The sequence below is a fragment of the Eschrichtius robustus genome, chromosome X (assembly GCF_028021215.1).
Source record: "Eschrichtius robustus isolate mEscRob2 chromosome X, mEscRob2.pri, whole genome shotgun sequence".
Taxonomy (NCBI): domain Eukaryota; kingdom Metazoa; phylum Chordata; class Mammalia; order Artiodactyla; family Eschrichtiidae; genus Eschrichtius; species Eschrichtius robustus.
Window position 1 is genome coordinate 27,450,155 of NC_090845.1, and position 25,692 is coordinate 27,475,846.

At 34.8% G+C, this 25,692-nt stretch overlaps 1 protein-coding gene across 1 annotated transcript in view; it reads left to right on the plus strand.

Annotated features, from left to right (window-relative positions):
* Nucleotides 1-25,692, plus strand: part of IL1RAPL1 (interleukin 1 receptor accessory protein like 1) — a 707,257-nt gene that overhangs the window by 99,365 nt on the left and 582,200 nt on the right. The gene's annotated exons all lie outside the window — the stretch shown is intronic.

The window sequence follows — 25,692 nt, forward strand, 5'->3', positions numbered from 1 at the left end:
TAACCCGCAGAAAGATTAAACCACTTGTTATTAAAAAAAATGGCTGCTATTGGTTTTAACATTTTTATATTTAGCTTTGTGTGGAATAGCTCATGAATATTTCTCAGTTCTCCTCTCTCTTTTTCACATAGCATCAGAAATTCCTCCATTTTGACAGATATTTAGGTTAATTTCTTGATATTATGGTCACTATTCATATTTGTCAAGTATTTTGATATAGACAATTAAAAAGAATAAAGTACGAGTATATGTCTCAGTCACACAGATGATCCTTTCCAGGAGTAGAATGTGCATTTATTAAAATCGTGTTTCTACTCACAGTACTTAGCGTGGGATCTGTCACAGAGTGAGCACTAGATAAACAGTTTTTAAATTAATGAAGCTGTCAAAGGTCACCCAGGAATGTAATTCCAGAGGACAGATGAAGTTTTTCACATCTTCATGTTCATACTCCACATTCTTCCTTATGCAGTTATGCAAAATTAATTGGCAAGAATTGCCACTGTCCTTTTTTCGTACTTGTTTTGAATTCTAGATTGTATTTTATTTTGCCATCTGTATTCTTTACACTTCCTTGAAAAATCAGGCACCATATAAAATCAGACACCGTTTCAGTTGGTTGATACATTTCACAAGGGACCATTCCAATCATTATCTTCTTAGTCATTTAAATACCCATTTGTCTACTTATTTTCATGTAAGAATATTGGTATCTCTTTGAAAACCTTACATATGTAGCTATGTAGAAACACCAAAGCTGTTTTTTCTCTTTTATGTTGTGAAGGTTAGGATAAGAGAAAGTGACACCTGGTTTCATTCAAGGTATTTTGTTAATTCATTGACACTTGCCTTTGAAAAAAGGATCCTGTATCTCCTTGTCTTATTTATGATGAATTGGTTTGTATGTATATATAAAGACATATTTATGACCTTAGGTCTAGTCAAGTATAATATCTCTCTAGTTCAGTTGTATGCCTTTCCAAGGACTCTCAATGTTTATCCAAAGAGAAAGTTTCTTGTTGAGTTTTAACTCCTACCAAATAGAGGCAAATTATTAGCAGCCACTGTACTTTCACTGTAGAAAATTGTATAAGGTGTTTTGTACATTGATGCATTTTTCTTCTTGCATCTACATCTACTTTTAAATGTATTTTTTTGTAAATGTATTTTTAATAATACTTGAAAAGATTAGTACTATTGAGAATGCATTGTTCGAAAGGGTCATAGACTTCACTATCTCATTAAGTGAACAGCCTAAAAAGATAATTATTTAATTTATGTTTCAACTATAATACTGACTTATTTGAATAATAACATAGCCACCATTTGCTATACTTTAATGATAGTGATATTACACTTTTCCTTATTCTCACAATGACCCTGCAAATAAATAGACTATGATTATTTCCAATACCCAGCTGAAAATTCAAGGCTCACAGAATTTATGTGACTTCCCACTGTCATACTGGGACTGGAATCTGTACCAACTTTGTAGAACTTGAGAATTTATGCTCTTTCTTTTATAGCAGTAGTTTTCAATATTTTTCTGCTTGCATATTTCTACATGGCAACACACTCCCATTATTTTACACAAAATTTCTGCAGAAAAAAAGTAAGGTAATATGTATAATCTAAACCTGTTGTCTTTTACATTTCCCTCCCAAACTTTAGCTGTTTAAATACCCATGATCCTCATGAGAATTATGACAATATATAGTAGTGATTGAATGCTGGCTCCAAATATGAATCTCTAATGCTCAGGTTTAATTTTCCTGGGTAATAGGATGTTGGTATTTTTACAAGTTTCCTTGGTGATTTTAATGTATAGCTAGGGTTGAGAATGAATGCTATATATACCATCTTCTCAAGGTTTCTCTTCTGTTATATGAAGTGAAAAGGGCATATTAAAAAAAATTAAAGTTGATTTATATTGTTTACTATCAATGACAGAGATCAAATCATTTCTCAATTCTTAATATCACGATTACAATGGTTTTTCTCCTGATTCTTTTCAGTTCGTTTAATTTAACTCTCTGACCTTGGGCAGTTTTCTCTTAGAGGCTATTTTCTATTCTTTCTAATTCTTAAATTAAACTTTTAACCAGGTAATACTATTTATTAGTTACTGTTTTGTATAAAATGACTCTTTACGGAAATGTGGAAAGGTGGGTAGGAGAATAACTGCTAATGGGTTGGGGTTTCTTTTAGAGGGATATAATGTTTTAAAATTACTTTGTGGTGATGGTTGCACAACCCTATGAATACATACTAAAAACCATTGACTTGTGCATTTGAAATGGATGAATGATATGTTATATGAATTATATCTCAATGCTGCTGCTTTAAAAATGTATATTTTGGTACATATTGGTGAAGAGGCTCAACAGGTACAAACTTCTACTTCTCTCTCCTTCCCTCTCTCCCCTCTCTATCCCTCCCCCAACCCTCATGCCCTGCAGGTTCTTTGACCCAGATAGAGCCATCTTTATTCTGTGTGAACAAGACTGGTGATTATATCCTTCTTTCCTAAAAATCTAGGCTTCACCTCCAGGTTGTTGCTACTGAGGTTCCTCTACTCTTGTAGATGTCCACTGGACAGAACCCCAGTCATTTCCATGTTGACTCTATTTTCTGTGTGTTCCAACATTAGGATGATTATATAATCCATCATACAAACTGAGATACTTTTCTGAATGAAAGGGGACACTACTAATAATTACAATGGAATAACAGACATAGAATGGGGCTGTTCTGTGCAGATGAGTCTTATAGACACCCAAAGTATAGAAAAACACTCACACATCTTGGCCTCCAAACTTTTGAACACAGTCTCATCTTTCCTGCTGTAGCAGCTGCTTTGCCTCACTCGGGCATGAGGTAAAGTTCATTCCTCCATGTCTCTCAACTGCAAAGAATATATTCCATAGATTTTAAAGGGGTCCCCTTAAAGAGCCCTTTAGTTGGCTGGAGATGATGGGTCATAATCCCCAATTCTTCCCCAAGGAGATAGATGACAGCTCTTTCCCAAAAGTATCTGCACCAAATCCTACCCCTGCATCTTCGTAAACCATTTTTAATCTGAAAGTCATCAAAGTGTTCAAGAGTGAGGAACAGATGCTTACCCATTTCCTTTAAAAATCTCTTATTTAGTGATTTGTAACTCACATTACTATTTCACATCTGTTGCAAGTTGGTGCCTAGTTCCAACTTCAGTGTCAACATCTTGTTTCATATATATATATTTTTTGTCATCACAAATGTGAGAGTTATTTTTGAGTAGAATGTTAAAAGGAGTTCTTTGCTTTACTGGTTAAGTGTGGCACAGGCTTTGAAAACAGAAAACTAAGGTTATTAGATTTATGACTTTAGGAAAGTGACTTAGCTTCCTGAAGTCATAACTTAATCCCCAGTCAAATGAGGGTAATAATAGTACCTACCTCTAGGGCTATTATCATGATCATCACATATGTAAAGAAATTATTACTATGATTGTTATTAAGATCTATATTAAACCATTAGTAGAATAAAAAATGAAAAAAAAAAAACGGTGTGAAAGGTCACAAGCTATTTTTCAGGATACCATTCTAATGTCTTTAGAAGCAGGCGATGCAGTTGAGAATTCCTCAGAGCACAGAATCACAAAAATATCTACATAGATTTGATGCATAAACTTGTCTTACAGAGGTGCTCAATTAATACTGAATGAATGACACTATACAATTCTATACTTTAGCTACTAAGTAACTTTAAAAAGTACATGGGACCATAATGTTACTCCATTAGTTTCCCGAGGCTACTGTAACAGGTTACTACAAACTTGGTGGCTTAAAACATGAAAATTTAATCTATCACAGATCTGGACGTTCCAAGTGTGAAATCTGGCAGAACCACAGCTTATCAGAGGAAGTCAGCCAATGAGAATGCTTGATTTTATGTATTATTCTAAAGTGATAGACTTGGCTTGAGGTCTAGTTGGTTCCTTGCACCTTTTAGAGAACAAAGGGCAAAGACTTTGTGACGGGTACTTTTGTCTTTTATTTTTTCCCTGTATTTGAAAATGTGTTTAAATTATAGATGTTGCATTCGTTAGAAAAGTATCAGTGGTGATTTAACTTCTGAAAAAAAAAATACCAGTTAATAAAAAGGATATTTAATTTTTAAAGTATCCTTGATTCTGTTGTTTTGAAAGACACACATGTGTGTGTAAATACTTCCAAAAGTATATGATAGCTACAGACTTTTTGCCTGTTTATGAAAAGATATCTGAATTATATTGGTTATTCTTTTTTTATAAACCTGACCTTCATATTCAATTACCTGTATTAAACATATGTATACCTATATGATTCTGATTTCTAGCTTTATCTGTAAATACCTTTGTTTTCTTTTGTTTTTAAAGATATACACACGAATATAAATAGTCTAAAATGTAAAATGCTAATCTCAAACGTACACTTATATTATAAAATGGCTTTGGAAATTTTACTGCATTACCTTAAAAGAGAACAGAAGATTTGCCTAGGTTTAAAAGATATATGTCTAAATACTATATACATTTTTTTCTTATATACATTTTTAATGCTTATCAGAATACTGACTAGCATAATTTTTGAAGTTTAAAATTCAATTGAACTTTGTCAGTCTTAAATTTTAAGCTGACTATGGATTATTTTATCTTAAAGCATTGTCAAAGAGATAAAAGGGCATATCTGTATAAAATGACTTTCTTATTTATAGAGGAAAAAAGATTAGTATTCTCAACTTTAAATGGAAAGCAATAGCAGTAAGGGAATATAGTACCGTACTGGCTAAAAGAGATGCCTTGCAGTTCATGATCCTTGAGTTCATGCTCATGATGTGTGTGACCTTGGAAAAGTAACTTGACCTCAATTAACTGTCATTTCCTAATCTGAAAAATGGGAGTTATAATAATGATACGTGCAATATGTATCATAGGATTGTTTTCTGTATTAAATAAGATACTATACCAAAGGACTTTAAATAATTAACAGATATTAATTATTATGATTATTATACATTACATTAAAATTAGTTTTTACATTTTTTTCTTGAGATACCTCTTTCTCTGGATTGAGCTTCTTGAGAACAGAGAGACCATATCTTATTTTTGGTTTTTTTTTTTTTTGGCTTCAACAGTTAGCACGATTTTTATCCTTAAAGGCTTGAATAAATGACTCATTGAGTGAATGAATAAGTTGGCTGAGTTAACTGTAAAGTGCATGAATGGCATATGAATTTAATTTCTTCAGGAGATGTTTACTCTTAGTATTATATGATAAATAGCATATATATATATATATCTGTGTGTGTATGTGTATGTGTATATATATATATATATATATATCTGAGCCAAATGCATTTGAACATAGAATGCTATATTTATAATGGGTTTAAAAGTGTTAAATTATGGGTTTTGATTCTTTACATTTTCAGGAAGGCTCTGTAGATATTATTAAAAATTTGCTTTGCTAGGTTGTTAGATATTTGCTTTTAATTTTAGACAACAATTGGCTTAAAAGAGAAGCTTGTGTATTAGAAATACTGCTTCTTCATACACATTTTCTGTATTATAACTCTCTGAGGGACTAGTGACAGAAATATAACTCAAAAGAGTTCAAAAGAAATATCTTGACTCAGTGACTAAATACTCCAATGGTAGGACTGTCACTGTTACGACTGCAGATATAGCTGAATCCCGAAACTCAATTGATACTATCAGTACCTGGCCTCTCTTCTTCCTCCTCTTCCTCCTCCACCTCCTCTTCCCCCTCCTCCTACTCCTCCTTCTCCTCCTCCTCCTCTCCCTGTGCCTGTCTCTGTTTCTCCATCTCTTAAATATTGTTTCTTCTGTATCCCTATGTTGGGTTCGTTCTAAGTCAGTCTCTATCCTTCTGATGACTAAAATGGTCCCTGATAGCCTCAGGCTTATATAATCTCTTGTGCCCCCCATTTGAGAAAGCTCTAGATTTTTGTTTGGTCTGGTTTTGATTGTGTGCTTTGATCATATGCCCATGCCTGAACCTACCCAAGGGGCCACGGAGATGTAGTATTCTGACTGGCCACTCTTGCTCACCCCCAAGGCCAGGGATAGGATCAATCCACCTGAGCCACGTGGACTGAGAAATGTGATCCTTTTTCCCAAGCGTATACTGGTCAAATGCAAACATAGACACATACATTCATATTCTCTCTTTCTCTCTCTCTCAAATATTGTACCTCACCATGGTAATGATCCTGTGAGAAACATTGGACCAGTCTCCTAGTCTGCTTGTCATACTGGAAGGATATAGGAAGCAGAGCAGTTTGACCCCTTTCCATTTTGGCTGTGTACTCTTAGCCAACTTAGGAAACGTTCTGAGCATCCATTCCCTCGCTGTCAACTAAAGATAGTATACAAGATTGTGATGAAGACTAAATGATATATTACATCAAGATGAACCTAATCTAGTACTTAGCACATAGTAAACATTCAGTATATATTAGATATATCTTGTTACTTGCCCTTTGACAAAACCACTTTGATTCAGAAAAGGGAATTCAGGAGTGGGGAAGGGGTATAAAATCTGGAGAAATACCATCTATACCCTTTTCATAAAAATAAACTTTTAATTGTATAGCTGTTTTAGATATGCAGAATTATTACAAAGTTAGTTCAGAGAGTTCCTATATACCTTATGTCCAGTTTCCCCTGTTATTAACTAGTTATATTGATATGGTACATTTGCACAATGAATAGGCCAATATGTACATATTATTATTAACTAAAGTCAGTACTGTATTCAGATTTTCTCATCTTCTCCCTAATGTCCTTTTTCTATTCCTAGATCCCATCCAGGATACAACATTACATTTAATCATCATGTCCCAGGCTCTTCTTGGTTGAGCCTGTTTCTCAGTTATTCCTTGTTTTTGATGACCTTGACAGTTTTGAGGAGTACCAGTCAGGTGTTTTGAAGGATGTCCCTCAACTGGGGTTTGTTGATGTTGTTCTCATCATATGTTTCTGGGCCCATTAGAAGATCAGGAACTTGTCCACCACTTTCAACACTGTAGCTTTGACCATTATCTGTCACATAGTAGGTAAATAAATAATTATCTGCCAATTGAAAAAAAAATGGAACCAATGGCAGAGACTACTGGTTGCCTAAGCAATATTCTACTTTTCCTTCTTCCTTACCAACAAAAATTTAATTTAAAAATTGCTTATTTATTTATATATCTATCTATTTGATTGAGGTAAAATTCATATAATATAAAATTAACTATTTTAAAGTGAACAATTCAGTGGCATTTAGTACATTCACAATGTTGTGCAATCACCAACCATATCTAGTTCCAAAACACTTTCAAACATTTCCAGAAGGAAACCCTGTACCCATTAAGCAGTTGCTCCCCATTTCCCCCTACTCCATAGCTCCTGACAACTACCAATCTGCATTCTGTCTCTATAGATTTGTCAATTCATGATATTTAATATAAACAGATTCGTACAATATGTGACTTCTTGTGTCTGTCTTCTTTCACTTGCCATACTGTTTTTGAGGTTTATCCACATTTTAGCATTTATAAATACTTCATTCCTTTTTATGGCATAGGCCTACTTTTATTTGGGATAGCAGTGTTCCCAGCTTAAAAGAAAACTATATTCCCCTCCCTTTCTTGCTCCTAGGTGCGGTTATGTGGCACTGGTCTAGCCAGTGAGGTGTAGGAATTCCTGGATGGGGCTTCCAGGCACTTTTCTTACAGGAAGCTGATTCAGTCAGCAATCCCCCTTTTGGCCCTTTGCCCTTTTCCCTTCTTCCATCATGAAACATAACCATATGGCGAGCACGCTAGATCTAAGGAACAGAACACAAGGAAAATAGAATAGAAAACCGGAAGGAACTGACATCTCTGAAGAAACCTTGCAGCTGCTATATCCAATCTGTAATCTGGACTCTGGACTCCTTTCATGTGAAAAAGAAATGAGCATCTTATGTATTTTAAAATATTGATATGACAAAACCTATTTTACTGTGCATTAGAGATCCAGTTAAAGTTAGAGACATTTCTCAGTCAATGAGTTTATCATAATTCTACATTAAACCTAAGTAAGAGAATATTCAAATGTCCACTTACATAAATGTTTTAATCATTTCACCATTGTTATCCTTAGCTTAGGACTATTCCTGTGCACCTAATATGGCAGAGAGAAAAAGGTGAGCAAGTTATGTCTGAAAATGGAGGTTGCTGCTTTATAGAGTAAGATAACAATGCACTGACGTAGACTCCTTCTAAACATATATATATTCCACTTCCAGGGAATAAGCCCAAAATGTCAAGGACACCTCTGCAGCCCTGACTAAAGGGTGAGGCTCTTTGTATTGCCTGCTGACATCCGCTTAGGAGAGAATGAAGTGTGATAATTTTGGAGTATATAATATTTTGATTCTTTTATTAAAATAGATGGTAAATGAGTACAGAGATAGAGGCCTAGCATACTTCCTTAGTGTATAAAAAAGATAGACTGCATAGGAGGCAAGATAGGATAAGTGCTTGAGTAAAATAGAGGTATGGGTTGAATGTTGGAGCTGCAAAGAGAGATTGGAATAATGATGACTAAAGTTGAAGATGAAAAACATGGAAGTTGAAGGACAATGAAAAGCCAGTTAGTGGTTTTGAGAAGAAATGTTTAGTTGGAACAATTTTAGGGGAATAACGTTATTTTGGTAGGAGGAAAATTTTCAATGACATGAGTAAGATAAACTAATGAGGGGACTGGAACATGGAGTATGCTAGTATTCCAGTGAAAATAGCGAATGCATTGAGAGCAGTTTTAGGAGTGAAAATAAGCTCAAAAACTTTAAAGGAAATGGAAAAATTTGTGCAGATGCACTATGATTGCTGCGATTTTTTTTTTAAATTTTTATTGAAGTATAGTTGCTTTACGATGTGTTAGTTTCTCGTGTACAGCAAAGTGATTCATTTATACATACATATATATATTGAATATATATATATTCTTTTTCAGATTTTTTTCCATTATAGGTTCTTTTTTTTTTTTTTTATGGTGGCTTCAGGAAAAACTTTCTGATACAAGTAAGCGGTATGGGTTTAAACCTCAGGACCAGAATAAGTCCTTCATTCAAATGCATTTATTGAGAACCTACTATGTTTCTGGACTCTGCTAGTTATCAGAGATTAAATTGTGAATTTAAAAAATATAGCTTTTGCCCCCATTAATCTTAGGTTATAGTGGGGAAACGCAGTAAACAGATAAACAAGTGCATATTTGAACAGAAAGTAATAGTGTCACATTTTCCCCAATTTTAATTCCATGTAGCAGTAAGAACACAGAATAAAATGAAGATAGGTGTGATTAGAAGAAAGAGGTCAAGAATGTAACATTGCTCGAGGACAAATCATTCAACAAGTACATTTGCATCTGCCCATTGGTGATGCATTTGGGCAGCTTTGCCTTCACCTTCCTCAGTCACAACAAAGCATGGACCTCAGTCGAGGAAGGTGTAGAGAAAGGCAGAAACACATCAAAATATGAAGACTAATTTAGTCTATTTTTCTAATTAAATGTCAGTGTTTAAATTGTAAACATGACTTAGGATGTAGGCTAGTATCACCTGAATTGTCTAATTACGCTAACATGCAGCTTAAAATAATGATGGTAACAATACATTTCTCTTTAAATTCAAGTAAATATCATTAAAAGAAGCACAAAGCAAGTGGACTAGAAAGTGTGAAAGAAGCAGGCTAACAGGGCACCGTAGCTGGGTCACAGGTCCCAATGTTAAAAGAATGAGGCCTTTTTTTTTTTTTTTCCTGGAATCAAATTTCAAAAATTAATATTGAAAAAGCTCCCTTAGACAGCTCAGTGTCATTACTTCTGGAGGTCTCTCTCTTAAGTGCCTGATGAAGATGACAGTTCCTAAACTGTCTGCCAACAAGTGTTAATTACTTGGGTAATCAAAACAATATACCTGTTGATTTCCCCTCTGTATTCATCATTTAAAATGAAAATAGCTTTAACTTTTGCTGGCTGTTAAAATACAAGCTCATTGCGAAAATACAGAAAATAAATAGCCAAATTATTATTATTATTATTTTTTTTTAAGAAAGGCTCTTCTTTTTTTAAACTTTGGGTTTATTTATTTATTTATTTATTTATGGCTGTGTTGGGTTTTCGTTTCTGTGCGAGGGCCTTCTCTAGCTGCGGCAAGCGGGGGCCACTCCTCATCGCGGTGCGCGGGCCTCTCACTGTCGCGGCCTCTCTTGTTGCGGAGCACAGGCTCCAGACGCGCAGGCTCAGTAATTGTGGCTCACGGGCCCAGCCGCTCCGCGGCATGTGGGATCCTCCCAGACCAGGGCTCGAACCCGTGTCCCCTGCATTGACAAGCAGACTCTCAACCACTGCGCCACCAGGGAAGCCCAATAGCCAAATTATTAATAATGGTTTTCTCCTATGGTGGGATTTCAGGTAATTTTTGGTTTTGTCTATTTATTTTCCATGTTTTGTACCCATGAGCCTAACAGGGAGAAGCTGAGATGTCATGAGTGGAGACCAAATGGCTCATGAGTAAATAGGGCAGGGACAGAGAAGTGGTACAAGTTCCATAGAACCAAGCACATGGTAGAAACTCAAGAATCAAATACCTCATTAATTTTATTAAATGCCTAATTGTCTGAAAGTATGAAATAGCATTATCTGATGGAGATACAGTGAAAAAGCATTCTGTGATGAATTCCAGGAGAAGGAAACACTACATAAAGTATTAACCAACCTCATGATATTCTATGAGAAAAGATTGATTTGTATGGTTTTACATCAGAATATCCATATATGTATGTGCGTCTATGTGTGTATAATATTCATTTAGTTAAGAGCTAAATTTTCCGAACAAACATCAGTGAGAAACTCTTTTTAATTGGGCTTCCATTCTTGCCCTACATTAGTGACTCTCTCTCTCCCTCTCTCTCTCTCTCTCTCTCTCTCTCTCTCTCTCTCTCTCTCTCTCTCTCTCCCCTCCCTCTCTCTCTCTCTCTCTGTCTCTCTCACTCTCACACACACACACACACACACACACACACACACAAGTGTAGGTAGGAGAACAAGGGAGGAAATTCTGCATTAGGGACACTTCAAAAGTAGGTTAATGCAAATGAACAGGATGCCAAGTACAGTACGAAAATTGACATTTATTAGCGCACTTTGCATGAAGTGCAAAATTTTCAAAGCTTTGCCATGCATATGAAACTGTTCCATTTTTATGCCCATGTTTTCATTATTCAGTAACGTATTACTTTCTGTTGTTCCCAAATGCAAGTTGTAAATCTACTCAGAAAGTTTCACTGATCTGGGATTTCACTTAGTCTTTTGCGGTTGACCTGATCATTTCATTACGACCAGAAAAGTAATTCAATGGAAATGAGTAAGAATAAATAGAAATAGAAGGCCATATATCTTTGAAATTAAAAAATAATAAAATTAATTGTTCATTCTTAGTGGCTTATTTTTGGCCACACTTAAGTCCTTATTTTCATCTCTGGAATTAAATTCTATCACCATAAACATGAAATATATTTTATGTGCACAGGAAAGGAAAAATTTAAAAGCCCCATTCATCTATTCACTCATCTAGGTATTCATTTTACATAGACATTTGCCTTGATTCGCTTTCCTTTTTAGAAAGTGTTTATAATTTCCATGTATTTTACGTAGACAAGTAAAGCATGAATCCATTCCTACTGTAAAAAAGAAAATTAAAAAATAAAACACACACAGAATGTATTAGTCTGCCTTGGCCAATACTCATCTCTATTCTCTAACTTCTCCAGAGCACAAGCAATCAGATTTTGTTTGTTTGTTTTTCTACTGAAATTGTGTGAATCATTTTGCAGATCATTTTTATACACCTGCAAGGTTTCCCCATGTCAGTATATATAGGCTTATTAACTCATGAAGAATATTTCACAGAGCACACAAAAATTGTATTAAATCATTTCCCTACTGGTAGATATTTAGGATTGTCCAAATGTTCTACCATTACAAACAATATTTCAGTTATAATCCATGATTATGCTTCATTGTGTACAGATAAGCAAGTATTTCTCTGGGTACATACTAGGAAGTGGAACTGATAGTCATAGGGTACAAGCATTGTTGATTTTAATAGATACTGCGAAATTGCCCTCCAAATGTCGGTACCAATTGACTTTCCCACCAGCAGGTTGTAAGAGTTCATAGGCCCCCTATCTTTTAGAAGCACTGAAAAGAGAAAATGCTACTGCTGTGTTATTTTAATATGTGTTTCTCTGATTCCTAGTGAGTTCAGGTTTTCATATATTTACTGGCTCATTTGTCTTTCTCCTTTTTGAAATGCCTCTTCATAGCCTGTTCTTTTAAATCCTTTGTAGATTTTATACATTGCAGATATTTTCTTAGAGTGTGTTGTTTATCTTTTTTACTTTGCTTAAGTTAACAATTTTTAAATTTTATAAATTAAATATATCAATCTTATCTTTCATGGTTCCCCCACCCCCCTGCCTTGTTTTGTGTTATTTAAGAAAGCCTTCCAGCCTTCCCTATCCCAAGTTTCAGAATCTAAACTCTGGTACCTTTATAGCTTTTTTAAAAAAGCATTTTGATGTATAATCCGTCTAGAATTTATTTTGTGAATGGTGTACGGTAGAAATTGGTGTATATATGAATATGTGTGTGTCATAATATATGACAATTTCTTTGAATCATTAAGTCACATTACAAATCGTAGTCCAACAACTATGGAATATTAACTCAATTACATGGATAATTAGCAAGAGTTTTATATTTCTTTTCTCTGTGCTTTTAATATTTCCTCTAAAATAGGAATGTTACTTTCTGGCTATTTGGGTTATCACCAAAATATATTCCTTCTTGTTTACTGAGGCCAGTTCAGTACTTTGATTTAAACCCCAAAAGGCTCCAGTGAAGAACAGACCCATTTCTTCTCTCTTTTGTACTGGTGTCAAGATCCTTACCCAGTATAGTCAGTATTAAAGTAACACCTACCTCTTTCCCTTATAAGGACCCTCGTGATTAGATTGGGTCCACCTAGATAATCCTGGCTAATCATCTCATGAGTCTTAATTTAATCACGTGAGCAAAGTCCTTTTTGCCATGTAAGGTAATATATTCACAGGTTCCGAAGATTAAGATGTGGACATCTTTGGGGAGCCATTATTCTACCCTCTACAGTGCTCATCACTGTTCAACTTGTCCTCATTTGTAGGGATTTGTGGGTGGGGAAGGGAGGCGGGAATAGAGTGGTAGGAATAGGAAGGATGTTTGGTTGCCTCCAGCTGAGCTTGAATCTGTGCCTTCAGTGGGGCAGTTTCACTTAAAAGGGTATGTGGCTAAGCAGGCATCATAAAAGATACCTTTAGCATCATCCCTGAATTGAAGGATTGAAGGAGTTAACATAGGAAACTGCATGTTAAAATTAAATGAGTTATATTTTGTAAAGCACTTAGAACAATGTCTGAGCAGAGTAAGCATTATAAATAGATATAGAAACATATATAGATATATATATATAAAGTAAACCCCCCCAAAAAATGTTCACAAGGAAAGGAGTTTTAAGCAGACAATTGATTTGCAAATGTGATATATCCTTTTGACCAAAAGAGCTGATGGATTTAGTGAATTACTTTCCTTAGGGCATATTAAACCTCCACTGTTGACTGTCAGGAGGAAATACACCTTGCCAGGTTTGTCCACTGGCGGTGATGATTGTGTATGCATTATACACTTATTGTCAAATTTTTATGAGAATACCAAGTTAAAATCAAAAGTGAAATGCATATACTGGAAAATGGCAGTATTAATTGGTCTATCTCATATTTATTTATCGAACACTTACACTGTGCCAGATGCCACAGAGCATCAGTGACGAGTAACAGTCCTTTTGCTTGAGGCTTTTGAAGTATAACGGGGTGAATTCTTCTGGGTGTGCAGATACCTATAATACAAAGCGGATTACATTGTAGCCTAAAGAACATGTAAACAAAGGGCTATAGAAGATTATAAATGAGAGTAATCACACATGTAAAGATGTCTTTGAGTAAGTAGTGTTTGAAATGAGTTTTGACTACAAAGGTGAAAATTAGACAGGCACACTCCAGGCAAGGAATTAGTGTTACCTAAGTTAGATGGAACATCCAAGGATGTAAAATCAAAAGCTTTGGCAGAAATGGAGCGTGTTGCACCTATGATCACAGTGAGAACAAGAACGGAAAGATTCCATGTAGCTTTTAGATCATATCCCATTGTGAGGGCGTTGTATTAATTCCGTAGGAGGTGATGAATTTTGAAGAGGGAGATGTGTCATCCAGCCTACTTTTAAGAAAAATTGATTTGGCTGTCATATATTAGATAAATAGAATGGAGGTGAGGTCAGAGGGAGGGATAATAGTTAACAGCTCATTACCAAACGGCCTAAGTGAGAAATAGTGAAGACTTTGACTAGGATAGTGGGAAAGAACTGGAAAGGAGGGGGTGGATGTGAGAGACTGTGTAAAGCAGAATCCACATGATTTAGCAACTGATTGAGAAGGAAAAGGGAGGGGCCCATAATGACTGGTTGCCTGCTTGGATGACTAGGATAATGTGGTAGCAGAATAAAAACAGGAAATTGGGCAGATGATATATTCTGGTCTTTAACTGAATGGATGTAAGATACTAGAAGAATTTTGAGAATGACTGTTTCAAACAAATATTTGAAAATGAGGTTAGACGTTCAGGAGAGAGTTAAAGAAAGGGAAGAGATTTGGGAGTTTTAGTCTAAAATAATCTCAGGATGGGGGAGGGGGGACTTCGTAGCTCATTTAATCCTAAGAACTCTTCTTAGGTGCCTTTTCCCCATATCTGCCAAATGGGCGTCTATCCTATATTTGAACTTTGGGTCCATGACATCCTGAGACAGGCATTTCTGTTTGCACCATTCAGTTTGAAATTCCTTCTTTATTTTGAGTTCATCAAAGTTCTTTCCTTTTGAGCCAAGTTCTCTGTCTTTGGACCCTACCCTAGAGCAATTGCAGTTCTTCAGTCTTACATAAGCTCTTCTGATATATTAAGAAAGCTGTAACATCCCTGTTTAGGCTACTCTTCCAGTAAAGCAGGGAGTGTAAATGGTGCTCAGAGGCAATGTAATATCTTAATGCCTTCTTTGGCTGTGATCCTTGCTAGAGTTTTCCCAGATATAAATAAACTTATAGAAAACACAAAACGAAATTTGAGTGGCTTCTAAGCTCAATAAATCTAATGTGCAAAACTGAATTTTTAAAATCCCTGATGGGAATCATTAGGATCTCCCTATGGACAGATGTCTGGGGACACATGTGTGCCTCTGTCACATCTCCTGCTTCTTACACTCCTATATTCTTTTATAAGCTAAACATCTCTAGTTCTCACAATGATTCATACGACATAGTTTCCAATCACATCGCTCTTCTTTGATCTAACTACCACGGGGAAGAGCAAGACTAGCCCCTCCCTTAGTCTAAATATTGTGATTTAAAAAAAAATTTTAGCTGAAATCAGTTTGGCTACATCCCCCAGCTGGCTCATAGTCAGCATGCTGCCACTGGTGTCTGTTAATCCTTTGCAGCTGGCTGTGATACCAAGTGGTGGCTCTTCCCTTAAGTGATGTTACATTTTGCCTTGTTGTAGCTGATGTTACTCTAACCCACGTGATTCTTTAGATCCCAAATCGATCATATTTATCAAGTTGCCTTCTAGATCTCCATTTATGACATTGTTCACACTGTGGAATGGTTAACAACTTATATTCAGGATAGAATCCTTTTACCTAGCAGGGTTCTTCTAGTTTGATAGTAAGTTGTCAGAGTTAGGGAAGGAATTTGGGGGCAATGTCATTGAAGTGGTATAGATGTAAAAAGTGCTTTTTAAAATAAGATGACCCTGCTCTTTTAACCTGAATTTATTTTTATATAAAATAACACTATTTTTAGTTAAGAGCCTGAGCTGTTAAATCAGCAGACCTGAGTTCAAATCCTGTTCCGTCATTTTCAATTTATTTCTCCTCTGAATCTATTTCCTTAAGTGTCAAAGGAGGATATGAATTTCTTCTTTCTAGGGTATTGTGAAGGTTGAGGAGATGATATGCATAAAACACTTGGTACCTTGTTTGGTACACAATAAGTGCTTGGCTGTCATTTTTCTCTGAAAGTCTGATTACAGTTTAAAAAAATCACTTTTTATGCTATTTACATTCATTTTCATATTGAAAAAAAAACTGTATAATTAAATACTTGGGAAGAAACTTCTAACATATATATGGCGAGCATCTGTTTTGTTTTTGATTTTTCCTAAAAGTAGATCTTGATTTGCTCTACCTTCTTCCTATCCTTTATATAAGCAGCAAAACATTCATTGTAAGGATGATCAAGGCCAAGGATGCAATCTAGAAATATGTGGCCTTGGTGTGCTTACATCTGTACTACTACCAAGGCTGACCTAGCATCATCTGTGACCCTCAAGGACCTTCCCATTTATAAAGAGTATTCCAGTACCAATTTGTCATGGCTAACCCTGAGTAAAGAAGGATATTTGGGAGATGGTGGGTACTCCCCTGTTGCAGTGACTGGCCCCCTCTCCATCACTGCATGTATGTTTCATTTCTATTTTCTCATCAGCTGTAATTAGTGTGGTATTAAACCTATCCCTTGAGATTTTAATTTTATTTATTGTATTTTCTTTTCTGGAAGTTCTAAGAGTTGCCTTATTTTAAATTGGTTAGGTAATTTTTATAGACAGATATAGAAATATCTATATATGCTTATGCTTGTCTTTTATTTCTTTGTTTTAAAATTGCTGGTTGGTAACTTTAAATCTGTAGTTTCACTACAGAGAGTGGAGAGATAGCTTCTCTTTATTCTTTCTCATGATTCTTGCTCAAGGCACTTTATTTCCCCTTTGTGCTTAGTTGGTTTTTGTTTGTCTGTTTTTTCAATGAGCTGATCATTTTCCTTAGAATATTATTTTGGGGTTTTCTCTGAGGCCTAGGATGAAGGGGAGCTCTTCTGGAAAAGATTTCCATTTGCCTTGGCAAGTGCCTAAGGTGTGATCACTCTGGGATCACTATAAATTAAATGAAATTCATAGCTTGAGGTTTTTTGGGGAACTATATAAGTAATATGAATTTGTGCTATAGGTCTACCTTAAGGATGTATAAGACGTTGGAGAGGGTCAAGTTTAGTTATGTTTCATCATTTTCTTAATGATTGTAGGCCTTAGCTTTACTGGATGAGGGTCTCTCCAATTTGAGATTTGACTAAACCCCCAATCTCTAGGCTATCAGACCTGTGCCACCATTAAACCAAGATTGTGGTGACTGAGATTACTGTGTTAGTAATGCCCTCAGGAAAATGTCTTCAGTGGGCCACTTAATTCTTTGAGCTCTGGTTTTACTTAGATTTTGGCCTAGGATTCTTATGAACTATTTCATTTTGAGGGAAAGAATCTAGTATTTTTACTTATTTTCATTTCTTTGTCCAAATAACCTAGTTTGCCATATTACTAGAAATAGAACTTCCCCACTCTTTCTTATATAGGAGTTTTCTCAACCAGATTTTCTATTTAACATTTCAGATTTCTAGGACATAATTCTCATTCTCTGACCTTGCTTTCTTGCTACTGTCAGCTTTATTTCTAATCTACATTTTAACTTAATTTTCTCCTTTGGACAATTTCTATCAATCTTAAGCACCTTGAAACAGTTACTCTCATTAATATGATAGGGATTTTACAAAAAAATAATCTTTAAATAAAACCTCTGGATGGTTTGGTTGTGTGATTTAAGAATGAATTCATGACTTTGAAGAAGGAGTCAGGACTTGGAAAATTGGGTGAAATAAAAAGATATAGTGAGAAACTCATGGGTATTGAGGTGATTGATTTAGATTTAGATTTAGATTTAGATTGTCAGGGAATTAAATGAAGCCAGGAAGGAGTTATGGGATATAAGCTGATTAAAAGAGGTAAGACAGGAAGGAATGATGGAGGAATTAGACACACAGGAGCCCATGTTAATCTTGGAGAATTCTAACCTGTATTCAGATTTTGAAGAAATCAATTAATGAATATTTCACTATTGACCACATAAATCAGGGCTATTGTGTAGTCTTCTCTTTTCTTAGAACTACTTATCAGATATTATCTATAACAAAGGATCTTTCGACCTCAAAAGAATTTTTTTGGTACATTTACTCATCAAACCAATACCTAGAAACAACAGAGAAATGGAAAGTTAATAATATGACATCTGATACTTTATAATTTTTTTTCATCTGGAGATAATAGAAAGAATCAGAGAACGTCTAAGAATCTGAGAAAGTCTCACCGTATTATTCTCATGTCAGATTTTTTTTTTCTCCAGCTATTCTTTCTCATTCAGAACAGTTTATTGTACTACAAATGAAAAAGGGTATAATATGTGATTATATTATGGAGTATAATATATGAAAAAATATACGTAAATAATACTTTATCTCTAAATTTCTAAGTTGTTTTAAATGTTTAAAGTTGTACAACCACCATTATTTATTGAGCTACTCCTCTGTCTCTGGCATTATGGTGTTTTGCATATGTTAAGTATTTTTCTATTGAATCCTCAGAAAATCCTGTGAGCTAGAAATTATTATTGCTATTTTATAAGTGAAACTGAGACTCATAGAAAATTAGTAATGCGTAACTTTATTGTTTATGAATGTCTTCCACTTCTACTTTCATGTGCATTTTAACTGTGATCCTCATGTCAAGCCTATGAGTTAGGTCAGATATTGTTATTCACTTTTTATACATGAGGGCAAAGAGGCTCAGAGGAGTGAGACTTGCCAAATCAATCAGCACACTGATATAGATGGTGCTCAATCTCAGTGCTTCTAATAAACAATGTATTAATTTTTCCACAGTGCCACACTTCTTTAAAAGATAAGTGATGATGATGATTATAACTTTAATGATTGTACAGAGTTTGGGATTTAGAAAATCATTATTAACCCAGTAACTGTATTTAGTAATTTGTATATCTTATATCTAATGCTATGAGAAGAACCCAAGGGATGCATACAATGTGTGAAGAATTCTAGGAAGAATGTAAGAAGTAGACAATATAATCATAAATAGCAATCTGTATTCCAACAATTTATTTAGCTTTGTCAGATACAGTTTTTAAAGATACTTTTCTTTTTCATGTACTCCAATGATTACAACCGGGAGACATTTGTAGCATAAAGCTATCACCCCAAGATAGTTATTTATTTCTTTTTGGGTGTCAGAAAAATTTTTGTTTGTAAATTTAGGTGTGATGATCAAAGTCAAAAGGAGTGTGTGAGGTAAACTGTTAAGCTAATGGGCTAAAATTGTTTTTTTCATTTTAGATTCTTATTATAGGTAAGAAAGTATGTCATGGAGCTATAGAATCAGTGGGAACAAAACCGTATCTGTTAGCTAGTAATAATTCCAACATGAAAAGGTCATATTCAGTGTAGTTCAACTCTGGAATTTCAAAAATGTTTATAGTAATACGTTAAAGAGTTTAAATAACTGACCTGAGGTCAGGCAGCTAATAAATGTTGGAGATTGGACTTAAACCCTGTCAGCCTCACCTTAGCCCCTAAACACTCCCAATGGGAGATAAGCGTTTCCATGATTTAAGGTTTGGTAAATTGGACAAATGTGTGTCTTGGGATCATGCTAAAACTGCAGGTTTTTAGAGTCGCTTAAATGTTTCTTAGCCATGTAAGTCTTGGGTTACCCATGGAGTAGATTAGTCACAAAATAATTATAGGAGTCAAAATTAAAATAAAATAAAGTTCAGATTAATTATAGCTCACATATTTCACTCTTTTATATTTTTGTTTCCTTTTTGGGCATAAATACAAATTGAATATTTTTAGATTATTTCTGTCAAAACAAATTTTGTAATGCTCATTTTTGTGTTGTTGTTGTTTATAGTATTTGGTTGAATTAGGATTTTTTAAATTTGATTTTACCAAGCAGAACACTTAAAGTCCAAAGGCTAATCCTATTTTGTATCCCAGAACTTTGGACAATGAGTAGCCCATAGTTTCTCAATAAATATTTATTGAATTATGAATATTAATTTGTCTATCAAATATTTTTTCAGCTACTAGACTAAGGCCTTTAGTTGAAAAATGTTTCCTTTTAAGAAATGCTCAAATTCTGATACATCTTTCTTCTTAATAGAGTATGTTTCTAAAGCCTCTTGAGTGTTTAAGGGTGTTATTGAATATATGTCAATAATGCTTAATGGAAAATCTATTCCTTCTTAAGACAGTGATATGTACCATCCAGCATAATGCATTTGTTCCAACTGATGATGATAAAAATATGACTCTCAGAGATGAGAAAGTATACTATGTCCTAAACCTAGCCAACTACAGCTGACTTCCTCTCTAGAAGTCAGCTACTTGTTGACTGATTTAGGATGGCCTGGCCTCAGATGGAATAACTGGGGTGGCTAGAATCTAACTCTGTGAGACTTTCATCCTCCAGAGGCTAGCTCAGGTATGTTCTCGTGTCAACAGGAGAAGTGCAACAAAGGGAGAAGAGATGTGTAAGTACTGATTTAAGCCCCTGCTTCATGACTTCTAAGATCCCATTGGCCCAAGCAAGTCACATGGTGGACTCAGACTCAGAGTGGAGGTTACATGTCCAAGGGTATGGGTACAGGCAGGAGTGAAGAACTGGGACTATTAATACCACGGATACTTAACTAATTGAATCTAATAAAGTGTATTTGGAATTTCCACTATAACCTTCTCATTCCCTAATTAGAACTGAATCCTAAAAGACAGACTACCTTAAACAATACACACACACACACACACACACACACACACACACACACACTTTGTTCATTTTCTGCTTATCCTGTACTTTTTGCTAATATAATTCATTAGCTAAAATATTCATTTCTGTAGAGACTAAGCAAAAGAATAGCAGGCTTTTAAATAGAAATACCACATGGTATGGACTTTGTGTTCAGTATACAAAACAAATATTATCTACATGTTATTTATCAAGTAAAATTTGTGTGTGTGGACATTTTATTTACAAGCATACCTTGCAAGAAAAGCACATTTTTAAAAATAAAAATGAGCTGATCATTCTACAAACATTCCAGTTGCCTATTATAATGAAATTGTGTTAAGTGTCACTCTTAAAGCAATGGAGATGGCATTTGCATATCAGTTTAATTGCTTTGGATTAAACACTGAAAGATGAGAGCCAAGAGAGTTTATTAAGCTGAAATGAGGGCAAGTGATAAAAAAGTGATATTATGCCAACACTACATCTGGAAGTCTTTTGCTATTTCCATTTTAAATCCTAATTGGCAATGTTTCTTAAAATTACCATTGAATGCCATAGAGTCTTGAAATATAATTTTAAAAATTAGAAGGTTAATGCAGGAATTGTGCTTGATCAATTCGATTTGAAAGCCAAGCTAGAGTTTTCTCTACTTTATTAATATTTATTTGTTCTTAATGTACTAGGCTGTAAGCTTTTGAAAGGCATTGTCTCATTTATTGCTGTGTCTTTAGGGCTTTGACATCGTCTGTCCTGTTATAGGTGCTCAATAAATATTTGTGAATGAATGAACGCGAAGTATGGCAACCCCATCGTAGTTACTGTTAAGCATTTTAGGTGAGGAGTTGGGCACTGCTGGTTTTGATTGGTGCCTACAATTGTACCCACAGGCTCCTTTCCACTCTGAAACACCGGGTGCTCACTGGCCTCCTCCCTCTTTGTATAGGTGAATCATCAGTCATTAAATACATAAAGTCCTCAGCCACCTACACTGAAGCAGGCTATGTGGAGTGGGGCATGTGTGAGGCAACTTAATTTGCAATTCAGAAGGTCTCCTGTTGGGATGTTTGATTTGGGGCTTGCATTAGCAACTACCATTTGTTGGCTGTGTCCACAGCGTCAGAAAACTGATAACCACATCATTTGATAAATCAGCGATAATGCCGATCTCACTCATTTGCATTGGAGAATTAGCACCACTTCCAGGTGGCCCCCGTTGCTCATCAGAGGGATTTCACATTTGCCGGATAGCCTATATAGTTAGATCATCTGAAACATATCTTCTAAATTTGGTGAGAATAACTCCTCCATTTCAGTCATTCTGGATAATTTACTTTATGGAATGTCTCAGCTGCTTACAAATATTATCTTCTTTAATACTTATAACAACTGTGTGAAAAGGGTGCTATGAAATATCTCCATTTTGCAGATGGAAACATTGAAGCACAGAGAAGTTAGGTGACTTACCTATGGCCCCACAACTAGTAAGTGGCAAAGCCATGTTTTGAAATGAAAACTGGCTGGCTCCAGAGGGTTGTGCTTTTGACAACAGGGCTATGAACCCATAGGTGACTGAGGTTCCCCTAAGGACCCTGAAAATGAAGTATTTTGTATGCCACAGTTTTATTGTTATTTTAAAATTTTTAATTGTGATAAAAAAACATGAAACATAAAATTTATCACCTTAACCATTTTTAAGTATACAGTTCAGTAGTGTTAGGTATATTCACATTGCTGTACAACAAATTTCTATAACTTTTTCATCTTGCAAAACTGAAACTCTGCTCACTGAACAACTCCCCATTTTCCCACCACATCGTTTTTTAAGTCCTGTCATCCCAAACATCTAATAAGACTCCATCAGGCTGTTATCACGTGACAATAACAGGGAAGCAAAGACAGGAGAACATTGTCTTATTTGCATACATTGGTATATGCCCAGAATTCAAAACTTCTAAGAAACATAAATGTACCAAAAATGAGGTGATTTGAAATAAAAAGGAGTATCTTACTGATTTGTCTTCTTCTTGTTCCTTAGTTTAGCCTTGGAATTTTGTAGAAGGAAACTTATGTTATAGTTCATCAGAATGACCTATGACTGAATTGTGAATTCAGGAATATTTTCTTGGTTCAAATCCAAGAAAACAAAAAAAGCTTTATTTAATTTTCTTATTTCTTATCATCATCATAACCTCTGCTTAAAGTTAAATTATATTTAAATAAGTAATAATTCTCATTTAGTATTCTTCTGATGTTTTAAAAAGACAATTGTGACATTCAACACAGAGTTAGAGAATATAAATGTACATTACATATGATTATAATTATATATAGTAAAATTTTAACCGTTCAAGTAAAAGTACTAATGCTATATAAGTAAATGCAAAGTCATACAATCTATGTTTGAAAAAATAAACAAAAATTTGGAAAGGATGTTTATATTAATTTGCCTTTTCATTTCTTTTTTAATACTTACTACCATATTTGATTCGCAAATAATCCTGTGAAATAGTTTGAACTGTGCTGTAATAAAGGATGATATGGAAGTAGACCCAGATCCAGATGGGTGGTACTTAGGCTGAGTACTAAGCTATGAGCAGAGAATGGGAAGGAGTTCCTGCTTGAGGGTCTCCACCAACACATGGATGTGAGGATGAACATGGCACATTGGGAGCACCAAGAGTTAGGTACTGCCAAAGCCACAGATGTGAATGGGGAAGTAGTAGGAGATGGGAAAGAGATACAAGACAAATCCTGGTCTAAAAAGACCTTGTATAGCTAAACAAAATAGTTTGAATTTGATTCCACAGAGTATGCAGATTCAGGGAAGGATATTAAGCAAAGGAGTGTGACTTGGTCAGAAATGTCACAGATGAGAATATTTTATCATTAATCCATTTGCTAGTGTCAGGACTCATTCAAGGTGGGTGATTATTCAGCTACTAAGAAGGAAGCCTGAGAATTTCTCTAGGCATCCCTCAAAGTTAGAGTAGAAACAGTTAGGGATAAGAAGGGTATGCAGATGGATTTTCTATTTTTTATTTTAATTTAAAATTACCACCTGCGCCACCAGGGAAGGCCCCAGTCATTTAGTTTCTTACCTTACATTGTCATCCTAAAATATATTGTTTAGGAGCTACAGAAATAATTTTTTTCAATTAGCGTATATATTTAAAGATATCTTCATATCACAATTATTCATTCTTTCCCCTATAATTCCCTGTTGTCATTTTTTTCAGTTTATCTAAACTTATTTTCTATTCACTCATCTGTTACAAGTCAAGAAACTTTTACCCTCTCTTGTGATTATTATCCTGTGTGATGGAGACAAAATAATTGAGACAGAATAGAGGAGCAAGATGAATGGCAGACAGCAGGTGCATTTGTATACTATGAAGTGTTTGCAAAATAATAAGCACGACATGAATAATACATTTGAAGAATATTGCCTGGCAAATGATATTGAGTTATATATCCAAATCGTCCCTCAATTACTGAAGAACGAATTACAAATGCCTAATGCATTTAGTTTTATCAGACAGAGAGAGAACTCACCATGTAGTGCATCTAGTTAGAGTAAAAAGCTACTGTTTATTAAGAAAGGATTAAAATCTTTACCTATATGTATAATTTGAAAGCCTAAGGAATATATAATAATATATTTAATTATTTGTACGTAATTTGAAAACCTAAGAAATATACAACTATAAAAAATAAGGAGGGCTTCCCTGGTGGTGCAGCAGTTAAGAATCTGCCTGCCAATGCAGGGGACACGGGTTCGAGCCCTGGTCCGGGAGGATCCCACATGCCGCGGAGCAACTGGCCCCGTGTGCCACAACTACTGAGCCTGCGTTCTAGAGCCCGTGAGCCACAACTACTGAAGCCCTCGTGCCACAACTACTAAAGCCCGTGTGCCTAGAGCCCATGCTCCGCAGCAAGAGAAGCCACCACAATGAGAAGCCTGTGCACCACAGCGAGGAGTGGCCCCTGCTCACTGCAACTAGAGAGAGCCCACACTAAGCAGCAACGAAGACCCAAAGCAGCCAAAAATAAATAAATAAATAGATAAATAACTAAACAAATAAATTTAAAAAAAAAAGAAATAAGGAATATATAAATATAAGGAACCTAAAGAATATACATATGATAATAATAATATATAATATATAAAGATATAATTTGAAAACCTAAGGAATGTATAATAATAATAAATATTTAATTACATATATTTAATTTGAAAACCTAAGAAATGCATATATAAATATATATATTTTTGCTTATTTTTAAGTCTGGTGTGTGGGGTTTTTTTTGAGGAATTAAACTTCCATGGCATATTTGCCATTGATCATAAAGTTGACTTTTATATAATGTAACAAAACTATCATTTGCACTAATATTATTACTATAGTTTATCTTCAGCTTAAGTACTTACGCTTATTTCTTTCAAATATTTAATATTTTATTAATTTAATTTAAAGTTAACTTGAATTTCAGTACTTAATATATCTTACATTAACCCTGACAATAAACTTAAAAAGTAGATATAACGATTTACATGTTTATGAACAAGGAAATGGAGATTCAGAGAAGTCAGGCAATAGGCTTGAGGTCAGTAAATTGCAGAGATGGGATTCTGGCATGGTGGTTAGCGCCATAGCCCATTTTTTGTTTTTCAGTAAATCATTTCCCTGTTTTTTTTAAAAAAAACGCATAGAGTTGTGCTTTTGTATAATTTGTACACCTACCAATGTAAAATACTGAGACATTAAACACCAAAATGGAGTGAA